Source organism: Haemaphysalis longicornis, unplaced genomic scaffold (assembly GCF_048455015.1).
Source record: "Haemaphysalis longicornis isolate Haplotype H1 unplaced genomic scaffold, Haemaphysalis longicornis Haplotype H1 scaffold_12, whole genome shotgun sequence".
NCBI classification, from domain to species: domain Eukaryota; kingdom Metazoa; phylum Arthropoda; class Arachnida; order Ixodida; family Ixodidae; genus Haemaphysalis; species Haemaphysalis longicornis.
In genome coordinates, this window is record NW_027526225.1 from 14,066,359 (window position 1) to 14,079,921 (window position 13,563).

At 45.4% G+C, this 13,563-nt stretch overlaps 1 non-coding gene across 1 annotated transcript; it reads left to right on the forward strand.

The window, feature by feature from the left end:
- The first annotated feature begins 1,423 nt into the window (after positions 1-1,423).
- Positions 1,424-1,495, forward strand: Trnae-cuc (transfer RNA glutamic acid (anticodon CUC)). Its single transcript has one exon. It is a non-coding gene; the product is annotated as a tRNA-Glu (tRNA).
- The last annotated feature ends 12,068 nt before the right edge of the window (positions 1,496-13,563 follow it).

Here is a 13,563-nt window from a genome sequence, read left to right on the forward strand (position 1 = left end):
TGCCGAATGCAGGATAAATTATATCGCTCGATTTAAGATAAATAAAATTACAAAACTGCGCTTCAATAAAAAGGATACATGTATCGTATTTTTGCCGTTCTCTAGCGGTAGCACATTACCGCGAACAATTCTTTGCACGCATAGACGCAAGTTGCAAGGAACACTCTTTGTTTCCGTCTGTGCCAGAAAAAAAGTAGTTTCTCTGCCCCGATGTCGAGCATCAGGACCAGGACTGAATTTACCGTATTTATCAGGACCGAAAAGTAAGCAAGCCCTCTGGAAGACAAAATGCTTATGTAGAAAATAGAACCTCGGTTATGTTGGCGATAAACCACGTAATAACAACAATAAGTAACAAAAGCGGATTTCACCATACGGTAGCACGAAACACGTGTCTACCAGGGAGTGTTGGGTGCGAGGTCAGCTTACAAAGAGCCGCCCCATCGTGCGTTTCCAGGCATTTGCAGTGCAAGGGGACATCTGCAATTTAGTGGCAGTAATAAGATCGTGCACTGTAAAAAAACCCTTAGTCTGCCAAATTCGTCCGCCGTGGCAACGTTATTAATTTAGGCAGCATAAGAATTCTCTAGGTGGGGCCTTCATTGTTCAATATGGCAATAAATAACCTAGTGGCATTCGCGAATGTGTCTTAAATATAGAGTTTGCTTACACAGTTTTTGCGTTAGCAAGATGCAGTTAGCTAAAATCACAAAGGGCAGCATAACAGTGATTTATCTATATTAGAATAAATACTCCAATTTGGGGAGTATTTCAGAGTTTGAACTTGTAGTCTGGACTTTACGTTCTGACCTTTGGCCCTTATAAAACTGCTTGCATGCGAGAAAAAGCACAGCTTGGCTGAGATACAGTAATCCCTCGTTAACTCGAAGTAGTAAAAACCGGGAAAAATTTCGAGATAAGCGGTATTTCGAGTTAAGCAAAACGCCGAAAATGTTTGCCCGGGTCACTGTAAAAGAAAAGCCAGTGCTGCCAGGAAAAGCTATACTGCACGAGAGAGCTACCATAGTAAAGGCACAAGAATTCGCAGGGAAAAAAAATCCTTGAATAACGGGACTTTTCTCTCCACCATCAGAGATTTGCACTGCTTTGGGCGGGACATTTCGGTCGATATTAGAAAGCGTCCGTTGCACAGACCACTCACTACTCAGCAAAACTGAACTCAAGATGCGTCGCGCGCAGATCGCGGGGAAAACAAAGAATACCAGCTTGCACATGAGAGGGCTAGGTTGGTGGTGGTTGTGGTTTGCGACGGGAAAATGAAAGGAAATTCACTGGGGATATTTTGAGCTCGGCAGGGAGCTCACCTGCATACAACCCAGTGCAGGGGAAGGGAAGTAGAGGGGGAGTGATAGGATAAAGTAGAAAGAGAGAGAGAGGGAGAGAAAGGTATAAAGAGAGCTGTTCCGGCGTTGTCTAGTGGCTAGGATACCTGGCTCTCACCCAGGAGGCCCGGGTTCGATTCCCGGCGTCGGAAAGTTTTCGGTCTCCTGGTGTAATGGTTAGAGGGCTAGGTTGCGTACTTACGGGCGCACGCTGCACACGCCGCCCCACCGCGCATAAGTCGTGCGCCGGTGCGCTCACGTGATCACTCCCACAGTTGCTTGACAAGGCGGATAGAAAACGGCTTCGTCTGCCGGAATTTCAAATTCGCCGTTCACGACCGCGTTCGGAATTGTAGTGAGAGCTAAGCGTTCGCACGAAGGCCTCGTTTTCTGTTGAAGTGGACTTTGCCTTCTGCCCTCCCGGTCAAGATTTCGAGATATCCGCTGTCCCCTCCGAAAAACGTTTCGAGATAAGAGGGGGAAAATACATAGCACCCATGGCGAAAAAAAGTTTCGACTTAACTGAAATTTCGAGATATGCGAGTTCGAGTTAGCGAGGGTTTACTGCATATGCTTTTATGTGTCAAGATTTCTTTTTGCTGAAAAGGGGTTTAATGCTTAGAACCCCTCATGGTTTACAGGTTGCGCATTCTCTGTTTATAATATTGCCCTTTATCTTGAAGATAATAAACATATTTTAATCTTCAATTTGTGTGAGCTGACTAGGAGAAATTGTAACGCCCGAAAACGTTCTTACCTGAGGACTGCTTCGAATGCATTTGCTGCATTTTATGCTGCTCCTGCTCCACAATTTCACATTAGCTTCAAGCTAAATTATTCCACCTGACAGTGGTCGAGTAAAAAAAAAATGTTCCTACATGGCAAAGAATCTGCTAAACTCTAACTGGAATATTGCCCCTCAAAAACAATCGGTTGTCTTATACTGCAGTTCTTAAGCCCGCTACCAAAAACTTGCTCAAAAGACTCCCTGTTGACCATTTAAACGTTTAGAGCAACGTGTCGTTCATACGAAGCGATTTGAGGGTGCTTCATCTTGCACGAAAATAATTATGTGGAGTACATACCGTTTGTTCAAAGGTGCGCCACAAAGCATTATGCACAAGAACCATGAGAAAGGGAATGCCGGCAGAGCTAATTATGCGAGGTGCAGCGGCGGGGAGGAGGTCGAAAGGAAGGAATCTGGTGGCGGAGCGGAGCTACCATGGGAGAGTGGTTGAAAGCCACCCGGCAACCTGTTGGCAATAAATAGGGCTGCAAAGAGCGCCATCCAAAGCAGTGCCTTGGAGGACGCCTTTCCACCACCTTTCCACTGCTTCCAGCAAGGGGTAGACAAGCTACCGTCGCAGGTGAGAATTTTTACACACTGCTACACCATAATATTTGCACGTTGTTTTGGTCAAACGTGAGAAACCTAAGTGCATGCGATCCAGTAATACAAATGCTACAGTGGTTTAGTTGTGTTTAGAGTGTGTTACTTCTGCCACTGTCGTAACACAATACATTTTATTACGGGGGAACAAGTTAGGGGATCAAAATAATTTTGTTGCACTAAGTGACTGACAGGAGTGGTACTGGTAGGATTTTGAGCCCAGCCGTTTCTTTAGAAAGGTTAAGAAGGCGATTTGAAGGGCATAGCGGCCTCGTAATATTTGCCGTGGATATCCGGCATTCAACGTCAATATTAGTGCGGTGGTTTGGGATTCCAACCACTGCGCTAAAGACGTTCCGTCAGCGTTCTACATACTTGCCTTGCAAGCAATAAAAGGCCTTTTGTTGAAATGGACGGAGAAAAGAATCTTTTAAGAGAAGTGAATATAAATTATTACCAGGTCGATGGTTAGAACACAATTATTTTTTGTTAACCCAGTGCACAAAAACTTCGGACTTTTAGTACAAGCGAATATGGCTGCCTTTTTCATATTCAAAACGAGATTATTAGAAAATAAACAAGTAATTTCTATGACATAATGCGGAGGAACAGGCTGTTGATGCAGAGTTTGTTCGGCCACTGAAGGCAATATATGAATATAACAATGTGCTAATGATAATCGAAGGCTGCAGAAGCGCAGACCGTGCGTAAATTAGAAAATAGTGCAAACAGGGATTCCCATCCTCACTATTACTGCTCACACGTTTTGTTAAAAAAAGAAAGAGCATTGGAAGAGAGAAAAATTGTTTGCTTTATGTGTAAGTGGTTATTGAGTTATAAACGTCGCAAATACAAAACTCCTCCCATATTCTGCTTGCAACTAGGTTGAAAGAATTTTGCGCATATACCCACATTAGGCACCAAAGCGAGCGCATTTTATTTTGTATCTCTTACTTACCACTTATGCCTCTCGTCGTTATGCAGCGATTTTCACAATGCAGTAAACACTAATGTTGTCAGATTCACTGAATGACATGACTTTATTTTAAGAAACTTGAGCTAAGTTAAAAAAAGATCGGTCTTGAGGAAGCCCGTCTGTTTTCGTTTCTCACGCGAAGGCAGTGAATTTTTTCGATACTGCCGCACATTTCATTTTTAACAGCTCGTAACACAAAACCAGCGCACCTGTGTAGCAAGCGCTAACGTACTCGGCTTTGTTTTTTATTACTTCCCCAGATATTTTCTTTTTTGTGGACGTCATGTCATGTGTTAGAGACCATGTTTTTATTGCCGTTTTAGCTAACGCAGAGGAGAATCGAACTGTGACAAAGGCGAAGTGCATTAGAAATTACCGCAAGGTCGGCTTTTGCAATATCGCCAGTCAGCCTTTCTGGTTGATTTTATTGACCGAGTTTAAGAACGCACCATATATGTTAAATGGCCCTTGTCGAAGGGAAAGGTCAGTGTTTTCATAAGAAGTGAACACCATTGCGGATCATTTCATGCATACATCTAGCACACTGATTTATTATTATCCACTTCCGCCTTGTTTGACAGTGTCTCGCAAAGCGCAAGACTACAGTCACCAAGGTCCGTGCTTTACGTTCAGCAGCAGTTATGGTGCATCTATAAAGCAGTAAACACGAAAGAGCTTGACAAGTACAACTGGAAGTTTGTGCTTATGGCATTCTTGGGTGCAGCTATCACTGCTAGTGTCAATGTTTTCTCTCACGAGTTCACGCATTATTGCAAGCATCTCTTGTCGTTTCTGCATTGGTTTAGACTAAATTTCACCCAAGTATTTACTCTTTATTGCTTTATCGTGCTGTGCCAGCATACGGCTGCGCGGTAGTACAATCACGGTTTTGTTTTCTGACCGAACACAAATTTAACAATGACGGTGTGTCATCAGGCAACTTTCAGGAAGTTCAGAAAATACAATGTTTGGAAAGTAACAATTGTTTGTTTTCGTGTGATCATCTCTCACGGCGATTCGCTCTCTATATATCCGTGTGTCGCACTGAAAAAAAAAAAACAGTTTGGTTACTGTTCGGTTTCAGGCGAATTCATTTCTTTCCGGTTCAGTTTCAGTTCGACTAAATCACGTACCGAAGCGGTTCGGGAACCGGTTCACAAAGTTGAATTATCGCCTGCGTGAAAAAAAAAGAACGTATTTGTTTAAAGCATCAAAATACCAACAAAAACTGAAAATGGTGCTTTTTCCCAACAACAGTGGTGGAATTGCAAAGCAAACAATAAAGAACCGGCCGAGATAGTAGAAAAACAGAAGACGTACGAAGGATTTACGGGCCCCATTTCCGCCTGTACGTGATGAGGAACTACGTAACGTAACCGCCAGGAAATATGTACGACGGTGGGATACACTTCCATCATTTCCTCTTTTGTTGAAATCAAAAACCTCGCTATGAAATCACCCATCACGCTAACCATGACACCCTTCCTGAGTACTGGCGCTTTAAAAAAGCGGCGTTTCACACCAGCGTGCGCACTAGCGCACGCAAGGGGAGGAGGGGGGGATTATGAGGGGTCCGCGCCCTTTGCGAAATTCCCGGTTTCGTGGAGGGGAGGGGTCCCACAAGAGCACTGACTCGGCTTATTGTCGAATTCAGCATACTAACAAATGCTGTTCATTCGCACGTGAGAACCCAACAAACTTGCAGAAATGGTACCTCTGCTCTCAACACGGTCATTTATTTTGCATTGCCGTGAAGAATAAAAACTAGTACACAGTCGCCTAGAGTATACTCCTAATGAATGCCGGAGTTTTTTATTTGTTTTAGGTTGTTTGCTGTGTGTTGCGTTGTCTTTTTACTTTTTTGCCTTTTTTTTGCGGGTTCCAGCCCTCTCCAAGACGAGATCTTGCGTTTGCCATTGCCAGCGTGCAATACCAGCGTGCAATACCAGCGTGTAATACAAGCGGTGTAATATAAGAAGCACACCCTATCGTAGCGACGGAAATGCTAATAATTAAGTTGTTTACTTTGTCCCCTAGAAAAATAGGTTAGCTGTTACCTTCTTGATGTTTTAAGCCAAACTTTTGTCGAAAGTAAGCTTGTTATGCAATAGTCATTGCAACATTTCTCTCACCTCTGGAATACCGTTTGCCATAGCTATCAGGGAAGCGTGCATCACAATGAATATGTCATCGTTCGCCTGATCCGGGTAATTGTTCCGCGCGCTCAGTTTTTAAAGCAATTATGCAATTACAAATTTAACGAATAATGTGACCCGAGTAGCACGAGGTGGGGCTTTTTTTGATGAGACGCTTTTTAATTCGTAGGCGGCAGTACACCCTCTCCTGAACGAATAGCACGCACTAGCAGTACAGTAGGGAGTTGGGCAGTGATTAAAATTGCACCGAGAAGTCAAATCTAAGACAAAAACTGCCGAATAAAGCAGAAAGGACGAGCGCTTGGCGACTGGGACAGTGTGGGACCGGCTTGTCTTTAATGCACATGTCCCCTGTTTTAGTGCTGTTTTCCTTTCCAATTTCCAAGACGAAATACGCAGCACCTGCAAGGGCGAGGGATGCAGTTTGGTGAAGAGAAAATAAGTGTGTACGATACCCTAACAGTGTACCTTGCTGCATCTAGTAGTATTTGTATCTGGTAAAGAATTCGAACTTGTCCGCTCTACCGTCCTTAGAAACTGACGATTATTCCAGGAACGACGGCACTCATTTCTTTTGCATTGATGACACGTTTGGTTGCGAAAGGTCGGAAAACTTAAAGGATGTGCACAAAGAAATATTCACCTTTTGGGTGTTTGGATATTCGATTTGGATTGTTTGGCGTGCGACAATTTAAAACAATGTGAGGTGTTTTTTTCGTGGAAACGCACTTTAGGAGTATTGCCGTGTTTGGTGATCAGATGGTACAATTCTGCTTTGAGGTGCAGCTAATGCTGTAGGGCGACAGTAATTTAAGCCGCTCCGGAAAATTTACCTTGTGTCAAAATATCAACACGTGGGAGTTCTTGTTTTTCGACTACATCAAAAAAGCGATTTCGGGAAACGGCGATGGAACCGGCAACCTTGTGGTAGAAAGGAAATCTCTTAGCCTTTGAGCGACTGCTGCTGGTCAGACGTCTAAAGTATTCAGTATTTACCTTTTTACCACAAGTGTTCACCTTTTTACACATATTATGAAATAAAAAGCATTTGCACTGTTTGGGTGTACGCCTTCGCCGTTGCGGAGTGGAGCACACTTGCAGCATAATAGCTCCTGTAAAGTAGCATCGAGGGTAGGACAAAGTCATTTCATATCATTTGGGACCCTCAGAGAAAGTTATTTTTTTTCATCTTTCAACTTCAATCGCGCTACTAGCAGCGACATACATTGATTTTTTGGTGCACATTCCTTTTTGTTGTTGCAGCTACAAAGAGTGCGTTGGTACTGTTTTGATTGGTCTGGAAGAAAAAGTGCATGACAGGGTAAAAATTTTTTGGTATGGTAAAGAAAAAAACTTTGAATGGCATTGGCTGAACAATATCAACAACGGATATTCTATCCGTTTCTTCACGAACCGGTAACCTCTTTTGGTCGGTTCAGTACCAGTTCGGGTTCAGCGTGTTCAAAAAATAACGGTTCGGGTTCGCCATCAGTTCCGGAAAATTACCGGTTTGTCTCCTGTTTTCGGTACCAGTTCGGTTCCGGTTCGACACCCTTCTTTATATAGACACTTCCGCTTCCCACGCTAACTTAACAAAGTAAACAGGAATACTCGGCAGATGTTTGGTTCCTGACAGAGCTTTTAAAAATAATCTGCACAACTGTAGCTTGGAAATAGAGATTTATAAAAAATAAAAGACATTGTTAGACATTTAAATCGTAGGCCTTTTATTACAATTTCAATTTCGCGCCACCGTTTGTTACTAATGCATCTATCGAATAGAGTTGTAAACAAACCACTCACGGCTATTGTGCCTATTGCTTCCAAAATACGCACAATATAAGCAAAATACAGCTGCAGCAGTGGTATGCTGCCCAGACGTCTTCTCCAGAAGAAATTCATCTTATTAAGACTAGCCTTTGCTGGAAAGATTAAAAAGGCTTGCACAAAAGCAAGGAAGGAGCTTCGAATTAATAGTATTGATACTTGTCTGTTGCCTGTGATGTGGATATTATGCTTCGGGAAACAAGGTCAGGCAAATCACCTTGGGCGACAGCATCACTCCCCTTTTCGGTTCTCGTCGTGGTCGAGTCAGGCGACACCGTGTCAAAGGTGAGGCAGCTTCACTGCCAAAAAGAGAAAGAAAACAGAGTAGGCGGCGCACTCGAGGCGTAATGATTTGTACGCTAAAGTAAAGTAAGGTAGAGGAACGTCCAAGTGACGATGGTCCGCAGACACGTTTATTGGTAGCATATGCGTGACTTGTTAATTTGTACGATGAGCCCATTGGTCTGTGCGCGGTCTACGGTGGTGAGGTTGGGTTTCCTGCTATGACAGAAAAATTGGCCGAAGTTTGGGATTAGCAAAATGACTGCGTGTGTAGAACAACGGCGTCATTCGTGGCACATAGATGGGGGAAGCGCCGGTGTAAGGCAGTTACGCATGCATAATCACTGTCGACACGAATCCACCTGCAGCCAGAGGGGGACAAAGGAGGTTGAGTTCAAAAAGGTCCAGTCCGACCAGATGGAATGGCTCGGAAGATATGTAAATTAGCACATCGGGACCTGCTGGAAGCGAGCGGGGGGTACTTCTGCGTTGGCAAAGGTCGCAAGCCGCGACATACCGCCGCATGGAACAGTAGAGGCCACGCAAGTAAAACAATCGACGACGTAGTGATAAGTTCCAGTCTCGCGAAGGTTACCACAGCTGGCACTTCGTGAAGCTGGCGGAGGATGCTGAAATGGAGATTGCGGTGTACAGAGAGAAACGCGCCCCATCCGTCAGCGCGGACGCTTTGTGCGCTTTGCACACAGCCCTGATTCCTGCGCTCGTTGCAGTTCCTACATCACGTGGCCTCTTCCCGCAAGAAACGCTGCCCTTCCACCGGCTGCTCGCAGGACCGGGCTAACGGCCGCTTAACAATCGCCTTATCAACGGACGCGGAACGCACTGTCATGCCACAAGCAGGACTGCACAGGACAGGAAAGAGGCGCCACTAGGCGACGGAAACCTACAACAAAAGAGCGACCTACTGTGACCGAGCCCTTTGTTCGGTGGCTCTGCTCTTTGAACGTGGCACTGATTCCTGCGCTCTTTGCAGGTGAGTCCTCATTGTGTACTGACTGTGAAGATTTTCATCGCATTGCTGCCCAACGCAGCATTTACTGTAAATGATTTGACGTATTGGTTGTTAAGGTCGTGTTTCCGTGTTCGGAACTGCGTTATTCTCGGCGCGATGAGTAGGTAAACAAAGCAACTACAAAAGGTCCTCGACGACCACAAAAGAGCGTTAAGTGCTGATCTTCAAACCCTAGAGGACAATGTAATGTACTGTAGTGACACTTGTGACATGGTGTAAACGAAATGAAGACTGAACTAAAGGAGCTTGGATACTAACTTCAAACACTTTCGCAGCAAAATAAAGAACTTAGGGCGGAAAACTGCAGGCTAGGTGTAACAATCAAAGCACTCGAGTAATAATCGCGAGCTAATAAATTCATAATAAAGCGAGTCCTGACGACGGTGACGTAATAGATGTGCGAAAAAGAATTGGAAGTTATGTGCATGAGCCGCGCTAGCAGATTGATATTGACGTATGAAACCGCGTCCCGACATTTTGACCGACTGAAAAGAATAGAATCTTGCGCTTTGTTAAGCAATCGAAGCGAGATAGCCCCTACAGAAATGTAGAATGTAGAAAGTCGCAACGAAAGAACTTGAATATCGCAGTAAGAGCACGGCAGTGTTCGTCAACAAGCACCTTGCCTCATCAAAGATGACGTTGCTCGGCGAAGCCGTCGCCATGAAAAAAACTGTCGGCTGGAAGTTCCTCTGAACCGCTGAGGGAAAAAACTTTGCTGGAATGGATGAAAACTCACGCGCTCACAGGATCGCACGCCTGGGCTGCAATAAAAGGTGTCAAACTGAGCACAAATAAATACCCGGATAGTGTGCTGTTTCTGAAATGACTACGATGGAAGTAGGTTGTTGCTATTATGATCACGGGGATTTCGAAGAGAGATTTGATGAAAAAAGAGGTTTATCTTCTTGCTTCTGGACATTCGAGCTACAAATATTCAAAGATGATCTCGAAATGTGCTTGAATTCCTGATACAAAGACCCTATGCAAAATGCGCCCCGCCATCTCGTCGACTCCGGTAACTAGGTCCGCCATTTTGGTACGGTCGTTTGAAACCGAAACCTATTAGCAAAACATACAAGGCGGGCATTGACCGCTCTTGGTGATGGACTACAATGCCGGAGCATTGCTTCGTGCCGCAGAGCACGCAATGCGGAAATACCGGTTCAAATGGAGAAAAGGTACGTGAAGTTCCACGCTTTTGAACGAACTTTCTGACGCGAGCTGTGCCGGCGCGAGCAACCTTTTTGACACGCTGGGCGCGGTGCGCTTGGAGCGAATATTTGTCGTTGGTTCGCTAAGCGCGGGGTTCCGTAGTCGCTGTCCGTATGAAAAATACAGCTGTGTTGGAGTTCTTTTGTCCAGCCTTTGTATTCTATATGAAGCCTGAGCGTGCGCCGCCTATTCACGCGACTGACAGCGGCGCTCGACCGGGAAAACAGTACCACACATTGCCAAAATTAGGCTGTTTCTTTACTCGTCCCTGTGGCTCTGCGCCCGCTTCATTTCATTGTTAAATGGTACCGCTTAGCCCCTACACGAGCTTTTATCTTACCTATGGCTGTAAACAAACTTTTCTTGCCGCACTACGCCGTCTCGGCGCGGTTGAAAATTAACTCTGTGGCGGGCGCGCACGGTATGGGAGTGTGTTGCGAGTTTCTTTACGTTGCATTTAGCCGCGTGTCGTTGCTGAAGTGGCGAAATTTGTTTTATGATGATCTAACGGTGGAAAATTCGAGCTTTTGCACTTGGTTCCCGATTAGCCGGGCTGAAAGGTTTGTTGTTACGTCAAGTTAACTTGGTGCCCATTGTCATTCCAGCAACGATGTATTAACTGTCGAATATTTTGCGACTAAAATAAACCCTCACTCCTCTAGTTTGTCACATGCTGCATGCATGCCTCCGACGTAATGATAGTGGTCATTGATGTAGGTAGCTGAGACAATTTTCAAGTTTTATTCAAAAAGAAAAAAGAAAACGGCCACAGTTCATCAGGCCGCCGCGCATCAGCTTGAGTGCTTTTGCGTTTTTGTGGATATAACTGTGGATATAAATGGAACAAAAAGAAGCAGTCGCGCACCCCTGCATGTCGCGGTCTAGTAAACACGACGTTGCCCAGCCTCTGCGTGCTTGCGAGATGACCACGGCGAAATGTGGCATGAATGCGTGCTGGTAGCTCATAGGTGACCCTTCAGGTGCCATGCCAGTCCTTGTTTCTGTCACGAGGGGGGGGGGGGCGGGAGCGGGAGGCCAGCACAACTGGGGCAAAAAACTCATTCCCAAGGCTACCAAGTTTTCACCCAAGCGCCTGCACGGCACTTTGTTGCTGCTCGCATTGCTCCTGTACTCGACGTGCATCGAACAGACGCATTGGCAAGGGAAGGGAGGGGCCATTTTATCGCGGGCTTCTCCAGTCAATGTTTTGGACACTCGCTGGCTTGATGACCTGCTGTCTCGGACGTCCCCACTGTTGTGGCAGCTCAGTGCACGCAAGCTCCGGTGGCGCCTCTTAAAACCTTCGGCTTGCAAGAGGGCGAGTAGGTGCACAGCAGCCAGGATGTGACTCCATGCTCCACTGCAACCCGCCGGGCACTCGCACGATGCCTCACAATCGCCCCACTGTCCGTCTCAAACGTGAGGCGCACAACATAGGGCCGGCCACTTTTCTTCTGGGAGCAAAAGCAGCTGCTGAGCACATGGATGAGGCCCAACCTGCAAGAACAGAGAGAGTATCAGTAAATAACACCCAGGGAAAAACAGGACTAGTCCGCTACAGTTTATGGTAAAGGGACAGAGCAGAAAGAAGTGCCCGCAAGGAACAGACTCAAAATGACCAGATTTTGTGTCTTGCTTAACACTGTTGCAAGGGCAATAATCTACACCTCAAACAGCAATGATGTCAAAATTGTTTGTCAAGTTCGAGCGTGCAAGTATCTCTGCATGCTTTGTTAATGCATTTTTCAAGAGAAGGAAGTTTAACATTTAAAAACCTCAGCGTGGGTAATGATACCAGTACCCACATAATCGTGTTCGTCATAACTTAAGCAAGCAATAATATGATTATCTGGAACTCACTTCCAGGATCTTTCGAGATAAACAGGTAAACATTCGGGCTATACCGATGACCCATCGAATTAAAAAAAATCTTCTAGTTCAGTGAGTTCGAGCTAACGAGGTTTTACTGTATTATCTATTCGTGCACACCAAAAACATGCACTGTAGAAGCAAACACAACCACCCCACCACCAAAAAAGGAGAAGAAAGACACACAAACAGATTTTTGCGCAGAACATGCACAATAAATAATGAACACACACACAAAAAAGAAAATTCAAGGCGTATGTGCGCTTTTGTAGTTGACTTCGCCGCAAAGCACGATTGCTTTGCGGCAAACGCGCGAGCGGACGGCCGTCACGGAAAACGGCCTCAACCTTTCCGTAAACATCTTCGCCAAAAATCATCCCGTAAATTCCATGTACAGCATTTGAAAATACCTAATCCACCCACTAGCGGTACGGTCTGGCGATTGTCGCTCTCCTCTTTCAGGGTTATTGCAACAGGGTCGCCGCTACGCATTTGCGTGGTAAACAACGATGAACAAAGTGCTCTACAAATGCTCATACCGGTTAACTCGCGTCAAGTAAAAACAAAGAAGGATTTACTTACTACGAGTCGCACGTGTTTGTCCGCACCGATGAAGGCGAGCAATGCGCCTCGGTGGCTAGGCGGCATGCCCTGCTCCGCTGCCGCTCGGATGGGTCTTTGGCGCGGCACCCCGAGTGGTATGAGTCTTCAGACACAGTCGGCAGCGCAGACAAGTCCTTCGTCCACAATCCGCGGTCGAGAGCCGGAAAACACTGCCCAGTTTCAGCCATACCGCGTTACCGTCACCTACTCTTCCACAGTAAACAATACGAGACTTCCCGATCGGCGCCCGTACCAATATGGCCGACGGTCTCGTTTACATCAGTGTTGCTAGATCACCAAGCAATTTCGCATAGGGTCTATTCTCCATACGCAGGCATGGCCGGCAGATTCGGACCTCACGCCCCACCTCAAAGGCTACTGCAGTGTAACTCTGAAAAGAATAAATCAAAGATGTGGCGCTCTAGTGATGTATCTGAAAAGTAATCTAAAAAAACTAATTTAGTGATAACGTAACCGAAACATAGGCAAATATCGGAAGCCCGTTTATTATAACATTTACGTTGCTTTGGTGCCTTGTATAGGCCACCCTGTGGCAATGCGTGGGAATTAATCACCACCTCTTGAGAGTGCATTTTATTCACTTTATCCCATGAATGCACTGTTTATGATTCTCGGAGATATAAACATATAAGTCGGAAAACCATTATGTAAGGGCACTTTGAGATGTTATCCACACAAGTGTCTGTAATATAGCGATCGACATACCAACCACAACCTCCAGTAACACTGTCACATGTAATGACATTTGCATAAATACTATAGAAGTTGAGAATGTTTCAGCTGGCGTTCTACTAAATGATATTAGTCATCACCTACCAATCTTCTGCCTTGGGCTCTTGAATATCAAA